Source organism: Tenebrio molitor, chromosome 1 (genome assembly GCF_963966145.1).
Source record: "Tenebrio molitor chromosome 1, icTenMoli1.1, whole genome shotgun sequence".
Taxonomy (NCBI): domain Eukaryota; kingdom Metazoa; phylum Arthropoda; class Insecta; order Coleoptera; family Tenebrionidae; genus Tenebrio; species Tenebrio molitor.
The window spans coordinates 44683773-44696721 of record NC_091046.1 but is presented as its reverse complement, the minus strand read 5'-3'; the positions used below and the strand labels follow the sequence as shown (position 1 = coordinate 44696721).

General features: G+C 33.8%; 1 pseudogene; it reads left to right on the top strand.

The window, feature by feature from the left end:
* Window positions 1-3789: 3789 nt before the first annotated feature.
* On the top strand, window positions 3790-12894 carry LOC138130947 (odorant receptor 10-like; annotated as a pseudogene).
* The last annotated feature ends 55 nt before the right edge of the window (window positions 12895-12949 follow it).

Here is a 12949-nt window from a genome sequence, read left to right as displayed (position 1 = left end):
ACAGCATCAATGTTTAATAATTTATAAAGAAATGTATGGATGATAAACAATAAATTAATATATGTGGTTAGTTTGAATGTTACCATTTCGTTTCATTTTCCTGGCTACTTTCCTGGATGTTAACCAAAACCTATGAAACTTTGAAAGTTGGTTTGAAATAAATTCGCTTGAAATTCTTCTGAGTTAAAATCTAAGACCTTGAGTCGGCGCATCCACCAAATTTTGAACATTTACTTTACTTCTCACTTCAAATAGTAGTTATTATACCGTGCGATCAACAACTATTTAGATCAAAGAAGGCTTTGAAATCTCGGGTGTATGTCGACGGGGATAGAAGTATTTCTGGTTGCATATACCCGTTACAACTTAAATTTCGAAATTTTTGCCGAAACTCGGCCAAACAGGCAACAGCGCTGTATGTCCATTCTTCGTTATTGAAAACACCATTGCGAAAGTACGATCAGTCTTTTATGTCCTGAAGTAAAAACCATTTTTGCGTTAAAATTTGATTCATAGTGACAGTTGTTTGACGTTTATTAGCTGAGTTAGCAAAGATACGAAAAATCCGACACTCTCAAAGTCATAGCCGCCCCTTATCTAAGTAATTGTTGATCGCTCCGTATTTTATTCAATATACTATTTTGTAAATCAGGTTGTGTTCTCAAATAATCCGTGATGAATATTTCGATTTAAAAATAAAATTAAAATTCTTCTAAGGAGAAACATTTACCTGGCAAACACTATATTTTTAGAAAAGCTCTTGAAAGTCATGAGTTCATGACACTTTACCGACGATAAGAACTAAAACTATTTTATTTTGACATAAGAAATATACAGGGTGATTCTGAAATAAGTTTGGAAAAAATAGTGGGGTCTCCTTGACACAAAATAATTCTGCGTAAATGACTTTTGGAGGTGAAATCAAAAGGATGGAAATTACCCTATATCCTTGTATTTCCAACGCCTATGAATAGGGAAAATTTGTCCGAAATTGTTCATTTCATTAGCAACCATTGTTACATCAACTCCACAATAAAGTCGTAGGTGCAAGCACACTGCTTTGTAAATGTTTCTATGGAAATGGTCGAGAGGAGTAAGGTTGCGTTTGTGACTGACGGGCACAATTTACCTTTGATTATTATTGTTGCTAAACTACCAAGATAATCAGGTAATCACCATTAACTCAGCAGCGTACTAGCAATTTTGACCAAATTTTCAATCATTTGTATCTCGAAAACGAAAAAACTTTTATAAGAAAAATTTTTTGTCAATGACTTCTTCTCATCATCACCAATTACCGGGGTTTTTTTCCAAACTTATTTCAGAATCACCCTGTACAGGGTGATTTACGAGGAATAATGAGCCCGACGGAATAGAAAATGCAACCCGCAATTCATCAGGAGAAAAACCCGGACATTTACCGCTTCGATGTCCGGCTTTTTGTTGCAATGTATTGTGGGTTGCATTTTCTATTCCGTCGGGCTCATTATTCCTCGTAAATCACCCTGTATATTTAAATGTCTCAGTAAGAAAGTTTTGACGAATTATTTTATTATACACTTCTCACTAAGAGACAGTCATGTAAAATGTTCTTGAATGTTCCTCACTGCAATCACTTTGACTCATGTAATCCACTCTCACTAGATAACATTTCATTGAAGAGTACTCCTATAATATATTCATTTCATTTTGAAAGCATTTCGATTCTTTAAAAGACCATCGAAATTTTTTTCTGAAGTGCTAGCTACAACCTAACAACGAAACCTGTCACTTTTAAAGAACATTTTTATTATTTACAGTAGTAAAATAAAAAAGGCCAATTGTAATGCATTATGAATGTAACGAAACGTGTACTTTTTTGACGATAATGAAAGAAAATATGTTTCAATGAAACAGTAAAAAATTCTTAAAAGTATGTCACATCAGAGACATAAGAAAGAATTTTTTAAAGCGAACCACATTCCTTTTAGCCACTTCAATATAAATTTATAATATTTGATTTGTTTTTAAATCACACTTTTTACTTTAGAAAGTAACTCAACATGTTAAGGCATCCTAGAACTTGTCAAATCTGTTTCACCAATCCATTCATCATAATATATCTTAAATGGATATCTTTCAAAGGCGATAATAGACTTATTTGATTTTTTTTCTGTTGTACTATAATTATATGCACAACTATTAAAAAGTATTCCTCTTAGCAAAGAACATACTCGTACTTATGTATGTAATTATTTTTTATTCTGCAAGTCTAGAAACAATAAAAAGGAAATTTTCCTAAAGAAAGCGAAATTACAAGTGCACTGGAAAAACAACACTGCAATTCTAAATTCTAAAGTATTTTGTTTAAATTTTTTATTTGCGGAAACAGCACATTTCAAGAAGTGTTTCTAGATTGGTTAATGAACTCTTGTTTGCACGACGATACTTCAAATGCAAGTTTTTCCCAATAAATAAACAACAGAAGAAGGCGGAATTAATTTTTGGCTTAAAATTGAAAACATGAAAATGCTCTGGTTCAGACAATTTAACTCTGCAGGTATCAATTATAATTTATCTTTCTCTAGCTAAATGGGCTCTCATAAAAAATAAGTAAGTACAACTCGAGGAAACGAGATAACAGATGAATTCAGTCAATTAATAGATGTTATAATTAAAGGGTTCAAATCAGAAGAAAGAATTAAGGGTTGTTGGTTACGATAAAACAAATTAATGAGTGGTTTCCTTATAACTAATTGCAAACATAATTGAAGGGTTGGGATAAAATTAATATTCATTTCTAATATAAAAACTGGTTTGTTTTCTCCCAAAGACTAGTTTATTTGTCACCCTGCATAAGTAGGTTGTGTTCAGCATTTACAGTTGGGAATATTTAGGTAATCAAATATTTTTAAAACTTTCAGATTATTTTGAACAGTGAAAAATGTTTATTGACGAAAGTAGAAGACATACGATTGACTTGTTAAATTGTAGAAAAACTTGTGAATAACGATTTTATTGTGTACAATACTTGCATTGAAATAAAATGACACTTAAAAGAAGATACATGAAGGAGATGTTATGTCATTTCTGAAGAAAGCACAGGCGGGTGATAGTCAAGTCAAGTGAAGAATAAGAAATCACTGTTTTTAATGATCGTTTATGTTTAAAACCAACAACGCGGAACTAGTGTTAAGAAACTAAAATATAGAAATAAGGCACCTCCCAAATAATCTACAAATATGATAACAGAAGATAAAATCTGTATAAATACATTTAATATTGAATCTAAAAGACAATTCTCTCAGAAAGTTTCCACAAAACAGAAACCGATCAAATTATAGTAACCCAAGAAAGTAGAAAAGGAAATTCTCGGAATCTGGACAGCTACAGCTCTTGCTTTGGGAAAATAACCCATTGTTAAAATAGAATCGTATACAACAAGATGAAATGGGATGAAATTGGGACAACAATCGCGTTATAATTTCTGGTGCAACTTGTGATTATTTGAATTCACCACCTGGACAAAATGTGCTGTTAGCGTTACTAATCAAGGTGTTAAAGGTTTTGAAAATCTTACTTCTGAAGCAACAGAGCAAGAGAATTTTTGATTTAATGACTGATTCCATCGAACCCGTAAAAAATGTATTTAACACCTTACAAGATTTTAGATAATAGTACAGAAACATTTTGTGTAACAACCCCTCTGTTCTCTTCTACTAGATTATTTTTTTACATTAATTTCGGTACTTTTACTACAATCTAGATTTAAAAGACAATCGTGTGTTTACATTTTTTTATTAGATCCAAAATGGTAAGTCTCGACTGGAAATGGACTGTCAAGACCAACATCTACATTCTGCAACTGACAGGACTGTGGCCCCGAGGCGAAACCTACAAACTAGACCTCTACACCCTTTGGACCTCAACAGTCACCATCCTCTTCACATGGGGCACAATTTCTTCCAATTCTGCAACATGTTCGTCGTCTTGAACGATTTGGAAAACTTCACCGACAACAACTTCATCACTTTTTCCTGCCTGTTGAGCCTCATAAAGTCCTACAGTCTGGTCAAGAACATGACAACGTTAAAACAACTTATCGCACTCCTCTTCAAGACACTCTTCAATCCTGAAAATATCGCACAGCGAATTTTGATTGAGTCGAGTATGAATGTGTGGAAAGTGGTTTACATAGTCTTCAGTTTTTGTACGTGTTCGGCTACGCTTGTTTTGTCGGTTCATCCCATTCTGGATGGGTCGTTTAGACAGGGTCGCCTTCCGTTTTCTGCTTGGTACCCATATGATACCCAACAGTCGCCCATTTACGAAATAGTGTATCTTTATCAAGTGTTGAGCATGGGATATTTGGCCGTGATTATCTACAACATCGACACTTTTATAGCACTTCTGAATGCTTTTGTGGGGGTGCAGTGTGACATTTTGTGCGACAAATTGAGAAATCTTCAAGATACAGAATCAAGCGCTGCGAGGAAAGAGTTGATTGGATGCATTCAGTTGCACAAGGAGATACTATCGTAAGAAATTATTTTATGAAACAATTGTTTTTGGTTTAATTCTACGACTTGCAGTATCGCTGAAAAATCGAATCGATTCTACGATTGGATTATTTTTTCGCAATTTTTCAGCAGCGCCCTAAGTACAGGATTGACTCTATTCCAGCTGAGTGTGGTAAGTTGTAAAAAATAGTGAAACACCCATGGAAAATCTTCTTCAAGGTTCAGCGCTTCAGTGGCCACTTCTACTTCACCATAATGTTCGAGAGTTCAGTTTTCACACAGATATTTATGTACTGCTGGTTCGGAAATGAAGTGGAGATTAAAGTAAGTCTACGTTTACATTAGTGTGAACATGAATCTAGTTTAAATCCAGAGCAACAATATTCCGTACGCTGCCTTCGAAGCGGATTGGGTGAATGCCGATCTGGGGTTCAAGAAAGATTTACTCTTTTTGATTGTGAAGAGTCAAAGACCTATAAAGGTGTCCGCGATGAATTTGTTTTATCTTAATTTGAACACGCTGATGACGGTAAATATTTCAAAGTGTTAAAATGAAAGTGTGTAATGTTCTAATTTTAGATCCTTCGTACTTCGTGGTCTTATTTTGTACTTTTACGTCAAGTTGATAGTGGTTAATCTGCATCCAACTATTCTTAGTGATTAGATATTTTAAGAGCATCTACCAAATATGTTTAAAACAATGAGCTTTCTAATATCTTTGTTGCTTTAATGTAAAAACAAACCCTTTGATAAAATAAAAATACAAGAAATGGATACACTAAAGATAGTTTTATTCAAGAACTAGAAAAATTAGAGTTTGGACTATACCTATTAATGTTTTTAGTATAATTTTTCAAAATATCTCTTTAACAAAACATAGGCTCTATGGCACATATAACATTTTTAACTATTTATAAGCAAATGTATAATATATGAATAAATATAGTTAGTTTGAATTGCATCTTTTTGTTTCATTTTCCTGGCTCCTTTTCCATATCTTAAGAAAATTTGTGAAACTTTGAAAGTAAGTTGAAATAGTGTGAGCTGAATACACTTTGTTTTTGAATAAATAGTTACTTTTGTTACAAGTACCTAAAATACAGTTTTTGCCGACAAATCGTTGCTGTTTCCAGATGAGGCAGTAGTCGAGTCTGGAATAGCAGATGAGTCCGCAAAAATGTTTTAGGTACCTACGTGTTCCAAACAACATTTTTTTGTTAAAGCTCCCAAAAACATAATCAAACCTCTTATTATCTATGATTAATTCTCGCGTACATCAAACGTGCGTGTTCAACCAATCAGAGCGCTTGCTGTCATCCAATCAAAAATGTTTATCGGGGATAAATCGTCTTGCTATTCTGTCATCTGTCAAAGGCGATTAAAATTGCATGCTACTCCTGTCAGATTCTCAAATTGTGTTTTTAATAACTGTAGGTATTATAAATAGATAATTAACGTTAAAGTTTTTATTCTGGAATTAATCTTACCAAAAGTAACACCACCTAATTTTTTATATTTGATAAATTTCCCAATTTTCACTTAAACATTTTTGCTTTAGACAATTTTACTCGTTGAATTTGGGTATTTTTATTCAAAGGTTAAACCCTCGACCTAAAGCTCTCAGGTGTAACCAAAATAAAAATGCCCAAATTCAACGAGTAAAATTGTCAAAACAAAAAGTTTTCGTGAAATTGAAAAATATATCCGATAAAAAAATTAGGTCTTGTTATTTTACCTTCGATTAACGTGATCAGAGCAAATATTTTTCGAAAAGAGTGAACTTTTAATTTTAATTATCACTTTCCAATAAGCAGCGGGCCCGCAATTTCCAAAAATGACAAGGAACCCCCACGTACCAAAAACACAACGAGCCCACACTTTCCAAAAAAGACAACGAGCCCGCACTTTCCAAAAAGACAACGCGTCTGCACTTTTCAAAAAAGACAACGAATCCGCTATCCGCACTTTCAAAAAAAGAGAATGAGCCTGTACTTTCCAAAAGAAACGGGCCCGCACTTTCCAAATAAACAACCAGCCCGCATTTTTCAAAAGACAACGGGTCCGAACCTTTAAAAAAGACAACGAGCTCTCACTTGTCAAAAATGCCAACGAGCCCGCACTCTTCAGTAAAGACAACGAGCCCGGACTTTCCAAAAAAAAACGATCCCGAACTTTTCAAAAGACAACGAGCCCGCACTTTCTAAAAACTATAGGACAACTCATCATGATGATGGTTCCCAATAAATCTTTTGGGCGCAGGGCTGTCGACTCCCCCGAAGCCATTTTTCAGGTCCGTACTGGTGAAATTCCAGTGTATTATAGAAACGATTCGCAGCAACTTTTCATCCGTAAAGGATTTTTTTTTAAATGAAAAATAGATATTTTAGAAAACTGAATATTGGATCATTTTAACTTCGTTACAAATCATAACAATTAAGATGTAAAAATTTTAAATAATAATAATCAGTTTTTTATCCTCCATAGGCTTTTGAAATAGATTTAAAATACCTACCTGGTATAACAAAGTAGGGTTGAATTGGAGTTTACAGGTAAATTTTTATTAATTAAACAAAGATTCCAGGAATAATTAAGTAGTGTAATTTCGTTAAAACAGTGAGTTCCAAAAGGATATAAGAATTGGTCATCCTATTCTAGATTTTTATGTTTGTGGTTATTGGACTATTCAATTGCTGACTACTTGTGTTTCTTTGTTCGTTTTTGTTTTTGTGCATGTGCTTTCCATCAACTTTATAACCATTTAATATAAACTCTTAGGAAAATTAACCGGCATCATACTCATTAAACTACCTCAACGTAAGATTTTTGTCTTCATACTTTAACGAAAAAATACATCATTGCTGCATTTTTCAGTCTAATCTGGTATTAATTCTGCCTTTTGAAAATTCTTTCGAGGAAAAGGTCCTTATTTATGGCGAATGTCTTAGAAACGATGTCTTGGCCTCTGCAACCAGTTGTCAATGAAATAATAACATTTTTCATATATGTATAGTTATTTATGCAACAAGTGCAAAAATTCAATGATTATTGCACGCGACGTGAAAATTGTCCCCACGAGCCGCAGGCGAGTGGGACAACACGCCAAGTGCAATAACACTTTTTGCACGTGTTGCATACAAGATTTTTTTCTATGATCGAACAAAAAACGAGAAAAAACAACGATAAACAACAGTTCAGTCCTGTGCGTCGTGTGTGAAAAATGCAATGAACACTCACTTTTTGCACCATCGTCGACAGACTGTTGACAGATGCGTGCACTAAAGACTTTATTGCACTAGTGCAATTAAGAGGCACTGTTTCCACTAAAAACAATGCAATGAACACTCACTTTTTGCACGATCGTAGAAAATATAATTTACAAATTTTTGCAAAATGTACAATACATTTGATTTATTTTATTTCGATGAAATTTTTTACCCCTTCGTACAGAATGTTCCAACCAGTTTTTAAATGCACTGACAATAAAATCTAGACCTGAGGTAATTTTAGTGAGGCTTTAAAAATGGAAAAATTCTGTCTTCGATAATTACACTCAGTATTAATAATCTATAGCTATTTCCCCATCCGAATGCACCTTCGAAAGAAACAAAACAGTTAACCTAATTAATAGATGTTTTAATTATAGGACTAAGATGAAAACAAGCATTCTTACTAATTCAATAACAACAAAAACCTTCTGAGTACCGACAGAATAAGTTAAAGACTGGTTGTTATCCCACAAAATTATTATTAATTAATATTAATTCCAAAAGAGGCGTTCCCCGTAGAAACTTATAAAAGCTCGTTTCCTTTGTCTTGTGACACTAACTTTCAGTACATCACAGTCGCTTCGGCTTGTGGTGATTTCCACAACAAAAAACAATCATGAGCAGATTTGATTGGACACTAACCATCCAGCTAAACGTCCTAGTTTTGAAACTATCAGGACTTTGGCCCCAATCTGGTGACACGACGAGAACACGAGGCGCAATCCTCTTGACAGTATTTCTCCTCGCCAGTCTACTGTTCCAAATAATCAACATTTTCTACATTCTTCACGACCTGACAGCGTTAACCAAAACAATATACGTCCTCTTCACCGAAGCACTCTTCACAGCCAAAGCTTACTATTTCGTCAAGAACACCACACTCATCGAACACCTCCTGACAACCTTGAACACCGAACGATTCCAACCCAAGGACTTGAAACAGGTAGCTTTGATCCAGCCTGGTCTGCGCTTCTGGAAATTGGTCTACAACACGTTCATGGTGATGTGTGGCGGCGCAAACCTGTTTTGGGCTATTTTCCCTCTTTTGGACAACTCTGGAGAAGACAAACCACTACCGTTCCTAGCTTGGTATCCGTACAACGCGAAGACATCGCCGATGTTTGAGCTCACGTATCTTCACCAGATGGCCAGTTATACCTACATTTGCTTCACTCACATCAACATAGACACCTTCATAGCTGCGCTAAACACGTACATAGGGGGCCAGTTTGACATTTTGTGCGACAACTTGAGACATCTGCACGAAAGCAACATCCACGCGAACCTGGTGGAGTGCGTCGAAGCCCACAAACAAATTCTGGAGTAACGCACATTTTCTGATCACTAAACTAAACTACAATAAGAGTGTTTCAGTTTTGCTAACAGTTCTAATCAATTTTTCGAGTGGATCATCTTTCTTCAGATCTCCATCGGCGCAACGATTATAGGATTGACGCTTTTTAACATAACGATTGTAACATTCTAGATTTTATTTTCTCACTTTCCACAATCACGATTTTCAGGTGACTCCTTTCAGCACTGAATTTATCTATTTCATATCTTTTGGAATGACAATGGTCGTGCAAACATTTCTCTACTGTTGGTTCGGCAACGAGGTGCAAATCAAAGTATTTTTGTAAAGCTTGTTGATTTTTTATTTTTTAATAATGATTTGTCCAGAGTAATAATGTACCTTATGCGGCGTACCAATGCAAATGGACTGGTTTTTCTCCAGAAATGAAAAGAAATTTGTTGTTTTTCATCATGAGGGCGCAAAAACCTGTACAGATGTCTGCTTTGAAAATCTTTTATCTCTCATTGGAATCATTTGTGAAGGTAAATTTGTATAATTTGGGTAACCAAAAGATGTGGAGTTTGTTTTAGATACTTAAGACCGCCTGGTCTTATTTTGCTCTGCTTCACCAAGTCAGTTCTTGAATGGCGATTTAAGGAAAAAGGTTCACAAAAGACACAAATACAATTATGAATAATTTGTTATAATTAAAATCTTCTGCAATCATAATTATCAGTTCTTTGACAGTTTGGTAGATATTTCCAACAATTGTGATGTAATTGCATTAAATGTTTTATTTTTACGTTTTCCTTCTTCTTCCTAGCTGAATTACTTAAAATTAGGATGTAAGAAAATTATTTTTAGAGAAACGGTAAAACATTTTTCTTCGTAACATAATATGGAGATATAAATTAGTTATTTATGCAACAAGTGAGTAAAGTAATACTTTTTTTACGAGAAGGAAAATTTGCCGCTCGAGCGAAACGAGTGCGCAAATCCGCCGAGTAAAAAAAAGATACTTTACTAACGAGTTGCATACAAAAATTTTTTGGCGCTCGCAAGTTTAGATAACAGTTTTTTCGACACTCAAAATTTGAAAATTTTCTCTTGTGTGAACCCGTGAGTGTTTAAAACGCGAGTAAAACGAGCTACTCATGCTAAAAAAAATAAAAAAGATACTTTACTAACGAGTTCCATTCAAAAAATTTTGGCGCCCGTAAGTTTAGATAACTATTTTTTCGACACTCAAAATTTGTAAATTTTCTCTTGTGTGAACTCGTGGATCTTTAAAGCGCGAGTAAAACGAGCTCACTCATGCTAAAAAAAATCCCAATTTACATACGAACTCGTTAAAAAAACTACTAATTATGAATGAAAAATTTTATAATTGCGTTAAAAAATGACACGGTACGGCACTTTTTTTAACGCAAAACACATATTTTATGAACCCAAACAAATAAAAAAACTTGCACTTTTTTGACGGACGTACAAAATAGTATATTATATCATAAAGAGTAGAAGTGAGTCTTTTTGTGGTGAGCCCAGATATTGAAGACCGAGGCGCAGTCAAGGTCGGCAACTGGGCGAAGCAAAAAAAACTTTCTACTCTAAATGACATAAAAAAATATACTATTTTATATTCAAGGGATCACAAAAACAAAATCGGACATGAACTCACTTATTTATTTTCCTTTTCCTGCAGTTACATTAAAATTACAATCTAGTAATCTAGTAATTTCTACTTCCCTTGTTATTGGTATTTGAAGTTTCGAAAATATGTATTAGTAAAGTTTACAATGGTGTCTAAATTATCCGATGTACTTTCTAGAAATTTCCATGGAAAACTTTTCCAAAATGGTGAATTATCGCGATTTATAATTTTTAATATCCTGAACTTTAACTAAGATAGCAGAGCCCAAATCTTCGATATATCTCATTGTCAAATTGGTGAAATCATCGCATCACAAGCGCCGGTCGGACATAACCTACAAAAATAATTTATAATTCTTTCTCTAGGGAACTCAGAAATTTTACCTTTGTAGCCAGATACTCTCCATCATGAGCATTTGAGCATTATGTAACAATCATACACTTTTCGGGACTTTGGTGGGACTAGATCCTACATAGTTTGCCGCGATCTGTGTCAATTCTTGAGCTGCGAAATACATTTTGTTTTCAAGGGCATCGGACAAACTTCAATTATTCGCTGAATATAACGAAAATTATCAAAACGTGAATAGCAAATGATTACAACTTACAACTGTTTACTTTTTAACAGTGAGCGACCATCTTGCTTACGCGATTTCAGATTTTGACATCACAACAAACGACTCGTGAAATACTACAGTGGCATCGGTCACATATTGGATAATAATTTCGTTATTGCGCTTTTTTAGAGCCTTTATTTTAATAGGAATAATTTAATTATTAAATATTTCGTGTAATTGATAGTTGTAATTGATAAATAATTCTTGACAAATGCTTCGAATGACCTTACATTTGACTCGGTCGAGCCGCTTCTGGACACTTCTACTCCTAGGACTTGAAGTACTTCTACTCCGCTCAGAAAAAAAATGACACTTTATTGACATTTTCGACCGCTTGAAGATAAATATAATTTGTTAAAGCAATCTTATCGAATAAAATATTTAATTTTTGCTTGGTTTTAAAATGATATTTCACTTCACAAGATAACTGAAGAGTTTAGGATATCCTAAAATCTTTTTCACAAATTCATTCATCACAAAATACCGTACGATCAAATAAAAAAAAAATCAGAGTAGGCGAAAACCAATCAAAGCATCAGAATAGCACAATCCAGGTAACTCGATTTTTTTTTTAATTGATCACACGTTATTTTTACAACATATTTTTTTCATATTTTTTATTCTACGTACCTCCCAACAGTAATAAAAAATTCATAATCCCAAAAAAATCAAAATACAAACTTAGCTTAGCTTTCACAAATATCGTCTTAGCCAGCTTTACGAGCCAAGAAAATTGTCACATGTGCGTTTCCACTATAAATAATTACCCATGAAGGTTCTCATATGCTACCACATCGATCACAATTATAATTTGAATTATTGATAAACTTCTTGTATTTCTAGAGAATCGAAACGATGAATTAATTGTTTGCAAACTAGGTATGCATTGATTTAGACGCACCTTATTGGTGCTGCTCCTGGCAACGATTTTCATTGGTGCAAAGTCACATATGAGAGCTTATAAAAGCTCAGCCTTAGGATTAATTTAGTCCAGTGTTGACTCTCCTAGAAAATAATTTAACACAACACAACGCAGTTTAAATGTTTATATCGACATATTTTACATCACCATATTACACACAGGGTGAGAAAAAAAATATTTGCATTTAAGACATGTAAAAGTTATAATTTTTATTTTATAAAAGTAATTTCACAATAATAATTGTATTTGCACATTAATACAGAGGTGACACATTTTTGTAAAAATAATAAAATATCAATTGAAAAAGCCAAAATTGCAAACCTGAGAAAACACCAAAACGGAATTTACCGCCACTTATTCGTAGCACAATTCTAAAAGTCTGTGAAGACTTTGACCCAATTACTTAACTTAAAATAAAAGGAGGCGGAATAAATTTTTTGTGATGACATTGAAAAAATAAAAATGTTCAGTTTTAGGTCTTTATGAATTAACCACAATCTTTCGTTACCTAAATGAGCTCTCATAAAAAATAAGTAGACACAAGTAAAAGAAACCAGGTAATAGATGGCTCCAGTCTTATTAATAGATGTTTTAATTAATGGGTTAAGAGGAGAACAAAGAATTAAGGGTTGTTAGTTCACGGTAAAACAAGATAATGAGTGGTTTCCTTTAAACTAATTGTAAATATAATTGAAGGGTTG